We start from the raw sequence: 8,391 nt of genomic DNA on the forward strand, positions 1-8,391 counted from the left end.
TTCGAGTTCAATGGGGAATTTTTCCTGCAAATTAAAGGCACGGCGATGGGCAAGAAGTTTGCCCCAGCCTACGCTAACATATTTATGGCAGAATGGGAGGCTTCGGCCTTATCCCGATGCCACAAACAGCCCCTTCACTATTTTTGGTACCTAGATGATATCTGGGGAGTATGGACTCACTCTGAAGACGGGTTCAAGGAATTTGTGGCCACACTAAATAACCATAACCCATCTATTAAATTAAAATCCACCACCAGTCACCTATCGGTAGACTTTCTGGATACCACAACTTACAAGGGTCCAGATTTCAACTCGTCACACAAATTTGACATTAAAGTCTTCTTCAAAGAAACCATCAAGCATGCCCTACTACATAAAAGGAGCTTTCACCCCAAACACACTTACTCAGGGCTGGTCAAGTCACAACTCCTGAGGTCGCATATGCACCCAGGAACGGGACTTCAGAGAAGCGACACAAATCCTCTTCAAAGCGCTCCGGCCCAGAGGATATAACAGGTCCTTCTTGAGAAAGGTTTTTAAATCATACTTAATTTAATTTAATTGATCAATTGTCACACATTCAGGTTCAAGGGCCTTGCTCAAGGGCCCAACAATGGTGTCTTGGTGGTGTTGGGGCTTGAACCCATGACCTTCTGATCAGTAACCCAGAGCCTTAACCGCTGAGCCACCACTGCCCACTCGACAAGCAGGGCTCACTTGACAAGCAGGGCCCAGGCGGAGGGCACCGGCGTCCCCTTTGTCCTGACTTACTCCTCGGCCGCTCTGAAACTGACCAAAGAGGTAAAGTCTAACTTCCAGAACATATTGGGACAGACACAAATATTGAAGAACCACAGAGTCATTGCAGCATTTAGAAAAAACAAAAGTTTACAAGACTATCTAATTAGAGCCAAACTCCATCCTCTTCACAACACAAAACCCAAACATCAGGGACAATATTTGGAACAAAAAGGATACGTACAAAACAAGTTCACAAAAGAGGTTTTCAATACTTACCAATCAGGAACGGTATACTGTAAAAACTTCATTTACCTCATCACCTGCAAACAATGTGGAGCTCAATATGTGGGAGAGACGGGCAACACCATTCTGGTCAGAATGACACAACATAAATACAACATTCTGAAAGGAAGAGAAAATAACATGATCCAACATTTCCTTAATCACGGATGGGAATCCTTCTGGGTCACGGTCCTACAGGCCAACCCACAATGGTCCGTGCCCCAGAGAAAAAGGGCAGAGAGAATTTGGATCAATAAATTAGGCACTATATATCCCCAAGGCCTGAATGAGATGTGAAACCAGTCGACTGAGCGACATTGATGGCCTGTGCACACTGGTTAACGCCTAACCCCTTTACCTAACCCCAACCCCTAAACCTAACCCCTGAACCTAACCCCTAACCCCAACCCCAACCCTTAAACCCAACCCCTAAACCTAACCCCCAACCCTTAACTGCTAACCCTTACCCTAAACCTTACCTAACCCTAAACCCTAACCTAACTAACCTGACCTAACCCTAACCCTGTATAGTAAGAAGAGGCTGAAATGCCTGAAGATTCTGGGGCTTACTACTGATGAGGTGTCACTAATATTCCCCTTTAATAAATACTTTCTGGGGGTAGTCTGAATGGGGTCTTAGGATAATTTTGGGATTTTCCCTTAAAAGCCTGCTTGCCACATATCACTAGGGCCATCTGGGGCTGTATATTGCTAAGGCCATCTGGGGGTTGTTAGATTAGGCAAATATAGGATTTAGTTTGTAAAAGTTGTGCACACGAAATTCACTAAATTTTTCTTGAAATTTTTCTTGGGATCCTTTTCCTTGAAAAATGAAAAACCTAGTTGCCGTATGTCGCTAAGGCCATCTGGAGGGCACAAATAGGCACAGACAGGAATTTCTCTTTAGAACAAGGATCGACTGTAGGAAAAATCTAAATGTTTTAACCTAATAGCCGAAAGTCTCAGAGGCCATTTGGGGGGCACGAATAGACATAGGTAGGGGATTCCCCCCTTTTTTGTAATTTAGGCAAAGGTCGATAGGTCCACCAGAAACATGCGCCAGCCAGTGCTTTTCTTCGAGTCCCCTAAGTAAACTGTAGCAGTCTGGGGAGACTGTTATGGGGGGGGGGGCGTTGTCCCTAATGACCTAACCCTAACCTAACCCTTTTCTGCATACCTGTGTCATAGAATCCATGTGGTTTGCTAAAAGAGGGCATACTCAGCTGCACAATTATAGGCTTAACACGTAATAATAAGCCAGTGGCCAAAGAAAACTCTTCTCTACTTAAAAATGACCTCAGGACGCTTTCAGAAGTGTCCACCAAATTTTGGAACTACAGCACTTTGTTTGTACTTTACAACTCTGTATGTTGCAGTCAAGAAAGATAAAAAAAAAACTACCGCTTTCTGTAAGAGGCAAGATAAACAAGCAGGCTGTCCTTTGCCACAGAGAAAGCAAAATGAAAGTAAATCAATCAAACAACCAATTTCCAAGGATAAATAAATAAATCCCAGTTATGCCAGAGGGGAGTGTATGAGTTAAAACAAACAAGGAAAAGCAAAAGATTACAGCACCTGGTATTCCCAGGAAGTCTCCCATCCAAGTACTAACCAGGACCAGCCCTGCTTGGCTTCCGAGATCAGATGAGTTTGGGCGTGCACAGGGTGGTGTGGCCATAAGCAAGTATTTGCTGCAACCAGCAGGCCATTTAAAGCAAGCGCACTGCATGCATCCTTAAGCTGCTCTCCCATCATTGACATATGTCTTGTACTGCAGCTCTAAAAAAGGAACAACAGGCCCTTTCCTCTCAGACATTGTCTATTTTCATTTATTTCTCTTGTTGAAAAGCTAAGTGCCTCCTCTCTCCTCATTCAATTTCACAGGAGTCGTCCACAATACCTTTCTCTGCATACCTGTGTCATAGCATCCATGTGGTTTGCTAAAATAGGGCATACTCAGCAGCACAATTATATGCTTAACACGTAATAATAAGCCAGTGGCCAAAGAAAACTCTTCCCTACTTAAAAAATGACCTCAGGTCGCTTTCTTTCGAAAGTGTCCACCACATTTTGGAAGCACAGCACTTTGTTTGCACTTTCCTGCTCTGTAAGATGCTGTCAAGAAAGAGCAAAAAAATTAAAAAGCCTCTACTGCTTTCTGGAGGAGGCAAGATAAAGGAGCAGGCTGTCCTTTGCCACAGAGAAAGCTAAATGAAAGAAAATTAATCAATCAATCAAACAACCAAATTCCAAGGATAGATGAATAAATAAATCCCAGTTGAGACAGGGGGGAGTGTTTTAGTTGAAACAAACAAGCAAAAGCAAAAGCTTACAGCACCTAGTTTTCCCGGGCAGCCTCCCATCCAAGTACAAACCCAGCCCAACCCTGCTTAGCTTCCAAGATCAGACTAGTTCTGGTGTGCTTTTTTTTTTTTCTTGAAAAACTATCAATCAATAAATATAAAATCATTGTGTTTTCTTACAGATTATTGAATAACAAGATGATGTACATAAGAAAAGGATTCAGAGTTAAAACATATTCAACCTATACAACAAAATAAATTAAAAGACATCTTCTACAGGCAGAATCATATTATATTTCTTTAAAACATTCAGTACATAAATATTACTTAAAAAAACCAAATCACTTCCAGGTACATTCCATGCTAAATCTTTTAAAACTTTAGAAACCCTTGGAGTAAAAACAACATAAAAACTTTGCAACTTGTTTTCATACTTAAAATGAAAACAGAAAGATATATTGAAGGACTGTATTGGTATTTTAAGAACATTCCAAACATTAAGCACCACTCTTCCTTCTTTGGCCACATTTCTTCTTTCCCATACTGCATTTTTTATCAACATTACTAACAGGTTCACAAACTTTTTACTTTGACAATTTTCCTCCCATCCCAAACATCACTATCCTCTTCCATTCTATTACCTCTTCGTCCCAGTCCTCAATTAATTATTTTATCATCTTTTTGCATTTTCTGTAAAAACCCTCCAACTCTTTACAGTATAGAAACAAGTGTAAAATTCCTTCGTCTTCGTCTTTGCATACTTTACATGTTGCATTCTGTTCCATTCAAATCTTAGTTAAAATACAATCTGTAAAAATTACTTTGTGCCTTATAAAATACTCTAAACATTCCAGTTTGGTTTCCAAAATCTTTCCCCTTCTTTAAATTCATAAAAAACATCTCTTACCCTTGTTATTCCCACCTCCATCCATTTTTTAAACAAGATCTCTTTCCCATCTCTTAAAATCCTTTTGTTTAAAAACAGAGGTTGGTTTAAGATGCACTCTTCTCCTTCCATAAGAGGGGGAGCTTCTTCACCATGATTGTTGCTAAAAAATTTGCGCATAAAGGTAAAGAATTGCTGTTTAATCTCTGGGTTTCTCTCTAGATTAGGTCTCAAGGTTGACAACCTTTTCATGGCTTGAAATCTGTTGTTAGGGAGTCTGCACCTTGGAGCTTCAAAAGGCAATGGTGCTAGCCAGCTGTTGCTTTTGTCCTTTTTCAGCTCTAATTCCATAATGTGAAGGAACGACATTGTCATTGATATATGGGGCCACTTTGTTGTCATCACAGGTAACCTTGAACACTTCTTGGCTAAACTTAAGACAAGTTGCTCCATAGAACACATTCCATTGTAATTTCTCCAATCATTACTGTTTCTCTCTTTCACATGAAAAACTTTTGGAAAGGGATCAAAGATGGATGGGCGTTGTTCTTTTGTGTTAGTGAAGAATGTACTCACAGTGGTAGACTTGTGAATACTATTCAGACAAACATTGCCAACTATCACCCATCCTAGGTCAAGCTTCTGTGCATAAGGAGCGTCATGACGACTGTTTACCTGTCTGCGAACCTTATGGACTCTGATAATGTCCCGACCAAGTAGAATCATGATAGGAGCATCTGGGCCTAACTCTGATAAGAATGGAGCTACAGGCTTCAGGTGAGAGTGATAGAGAGCAGCACTGGGTGTGGGAATCTCTGCTCTATTGTCAGGAATGTTGTTACACTCTAGCAAACTTGGTAGGGAGATGATTACCTTTCCATATACAGACTCGATTTGGTAGCCAGATGCTTTTCGATCGATGGTCTCTCTCACTCCAGAATAAGTTCTAAGGGTATACGGAGAAGCTAACCCTTTTCTTTGAAGACATCAAAGATTTCAGAACAAACTAATGACCTATTGCTCTGCTCATCAAGGATCATGTAGACTTTCAGTGCTTTCTCAGGCTGGCCTTTGGGATAGACTTTCACCAAGCTGATTTTTGAACAGGATTTATTACTAAGGTCACCTCTGCAAACTTCAGTCCAATGAGCTTCCACTTCTGTCGATGGCATGGAAACTTCCTCCCCGCCATGCTGTGATGAGGAGGCTACTACTTGAGCTTTTGGAGCTGGGCCTGGGTGTAGTGAAGAAATGTGTTTCTCACTTCCACACTCAGAACATTTGGTGCAAAATCTGTAGTTCTTAGCTGTGTGTGTTGTGGCTAAGCAACAATTGAAACAGATTCTCTTTTCTTTAAAAATTTTTAAACGTTCCTCAAATGGCTTCTCATGAAAGGAATGGCATTTCCTTAGTAAGTGAGGTCTTTTGTGAATGGGACAAACTCTCTCAGCATCCTCAATTATCCGTTCATCTTTATCTGCATCAAAATTAACTGGGTAAGATACACTTATCTTGTTAACTGAGACTTCTCTTGATTTGCTTGGTTTCCAACTAGCCTTGTCTGCTTTATGCAGTGAATTCCGGTTGGTCGTTGAACTGTATTAAACCAGTGTTAACTAGTTCACGACAAGGAAAATATCTGACACAGTCTGACATATCTGTCTTGTCTTGTTGGGAAGGTTGAGGTGTTGGACTTGCCATTTGGGAAAGGCGGTGCATTGCTTTGGATGAAACCTATATGCTTTCTGCATTGTTTATTATCTACAGTGTTACCAGAAGGATGATTCATGACTGGTGAGAATTGTGATGGTTGAGCAGAATCTTTTCTTGGTTTCATGTGATAAAACTCGTCTGAGCAACTCTCTTCCTTGAAACGTGTAGCAGGAACAGAATTTCTGACAGGTAACTCTGTGTGAGGCTGTATGGTCTCATCTGGAGGGAATGGCTCTGCTTTTGATGCTGATTCTGTGACTGCATGTAGATTCATCTGTTCAACATATTCACATGTCCGCTGCATAACATCAGCAGGAGCTGTTTCCAGTGGAGGATCATGTTAACTATGGATACTGGTGTCAACAGCTGCTTCTTAAGCTTCTGCTATAGCTGCAGCAATTTCTCTCTCTAACACCATTTATAATAATAATTACTAATACTATTTAACCATAACAATGCCCATTTATATGCAAGTATAATGAACATCCATGTAAACCAAATAAATACATACAAGCGATGCTGTTGCAAGGTTAAAGATTGCGGAAATATATGTCGATACAAGAGAGCCATCGCAATCACTGCCCGCATAGAGCACTCACAAGTTACTGATTCACGTGAATACCGGAAAATCTCAGAATTAAAACAATGTCAAACTTGCCACTAGATAGAGCTCTAAACCTTAAATAAAGTAAACAGGAGAATTAGTGCCCTGAATAACTTTAAGAATTACAGACATTCAACAATTAACTCTGTTATCCAATTAAACACAAAATTTGGAATCTGTTACATCAAATTTGTTCCAGCACAGATCTATTTCTGTCATACTTTTTCATTTAAATTGAGCTTTCATTTTGGTGGAGCTTTTATTTTGAAGTGTTTCTGTGTTGTTAGAAAAAGGATCTCTGACATGATGATGGCAGATTCGCAGTCTGGAAAATCAGGTCGCTACACAAATCACATTAATTATTAAACTGCAAAAGGCTATTATTTAAATAAATATATGTAGTCTGTAAATGACTCGTGCAAAAAAGTGGAAAGTGCTACAAACAGAGTATGCGACGCACATAATAGTGTTTTCCATGTATAAGCCAAGGATTTCTAAAGGTTTGAGCATTTTGTGTCTCTATGCCGGCACAACAATGGCTCCACACATTCACAAGCACTCACATTTAAAATGCTGGATGTGCAAACTATCTATTTTTCTCATTAAATTGTAGCTTTTGCTGTAAAATAATCTCACTAGGACAAGACGTGATTTTAATCTGTGCACTGAATGTTTACGTAATGACATTCGTATGTCAGATGGTATCAGTTTTTTATTTGGTCATTATTACGAGTATGAGTATGTGGCAGCGGGGGCGTGGTCAAGCGCCCGTCCGGGAGAGAAAAGCGGTAAGGGCGCTCACACCTGAGCTAAATGATAACTAACACCTGTGTCTAATTTCAGTAACGTGAGGAGAGCGGCATAAAAGGGCAGGAGCGACGGAGCATGAGGGAGAGAACCAAGGAAGACTGTCTCTGATGTGTTATAAAAAAAACTTAAGAATTAAAAACTTACCCCTTAAGTTGACGTTTGTTTCCGTCCCGTCCTTGAGCTATTTCACAGTGGTGCAGAAACCCGGGACTATTTTTTTTTTTTTTGGTTACGTAATGGAACCAAGTCGCCCCATAGAGTCCTCCCAGCTGGCGGAAATCCTCCAGTCCCTCGCTAATCTCCATCAGGGCCACCAACAAACCCTGCTTGAGCTCCGGCAGGATCAAGATCGGCGGTTCTTCGAGGTCATGCGGGCTCAGGCAGAGGACCGACTCGCTATCCGGAGCCTCCTCAGCCAGGAGGCTGCGTCAGCCCCAGCCGCGACCCCGGACACCCACGCTACGCTGCCCCCGCCCATGTTACAGAAGATGGGGGTGGCAGATGATCCTGAGGCCTTCCTCGACCTCTTTGAGAGGACGGCTGAAATCTGGGGCTGGCCGCCTGAACAATGGGCAGCCCGGCTAATTCCTCTCCTGTCCGGGAAGCACAGCTCGCGGCACAACAACTGCCAGCGACGAGCCTCCTGGCTTATTCTGACCTGAAGAGGGCCATTCTGCAGCGGGTTGGTCGGAGCCCGGAAGAGAATCGCTAGCTCTTCCGGAGCATGAAGCTGGAAAAATCCGACCGCCCGTTTGCGTTTGTTCAACGGCTCCGGGACGCTTGTCGGCGGTGGCTGCTCGCGGGGGACCGCGACGTCGAGGGAGTTATCGATCAGGTGGTACTGGAGCAATTTACGCAAAGACTGCCCAGGAGAACGGCGGAATGGGTCCAGTGCCACCGCCCGGCGTCGCTGGAGGCAGCTGTGCAGCTTGCGGAGGACCACCTGGCGGCGATCCCGAGGGCAGATGAGCCCTCCCCCTCTCTCTCTCTCTCCCCTTCCCCTGTGTCTTCCCCTGTTTCCCCCCCCTGTTCCCTCTCGCTCTGCTCTCTCC

General features: G+C 42.6%; 1 pseudogene; it reads right to left on the bottom strand.

Annotated features, from left to right (window-relative positions):
• Window positions 1-2,586: 2,586 nt before the first annotated feature.
• On the bottom strand, window positions 2,587-2,705 carry LOC127659369 (uncharacterized; annotated as a pseudogene).
• Between the last annotated feature and the right edge of the window lie 5,686 nt (window positions 2,706-8,391).

This window comes from Xyrauchen texanus, chromosome 18 (genome assembly GCF_025860055.1).
Source record: "Xyrauchen texanus isolate HMW12.3.18 chromosome 18, RBS_HiC_50CHRs, whole genome shotgun sequence".
In the NCBI taxonomy this organism is placed as follows: domain Eukaryota; kingdom Metazoa; phylum Chordata; class Actinopteri; order Cypriniformes; family Catostomidae; genus Xyrauchen; species Xyrauchen texanus.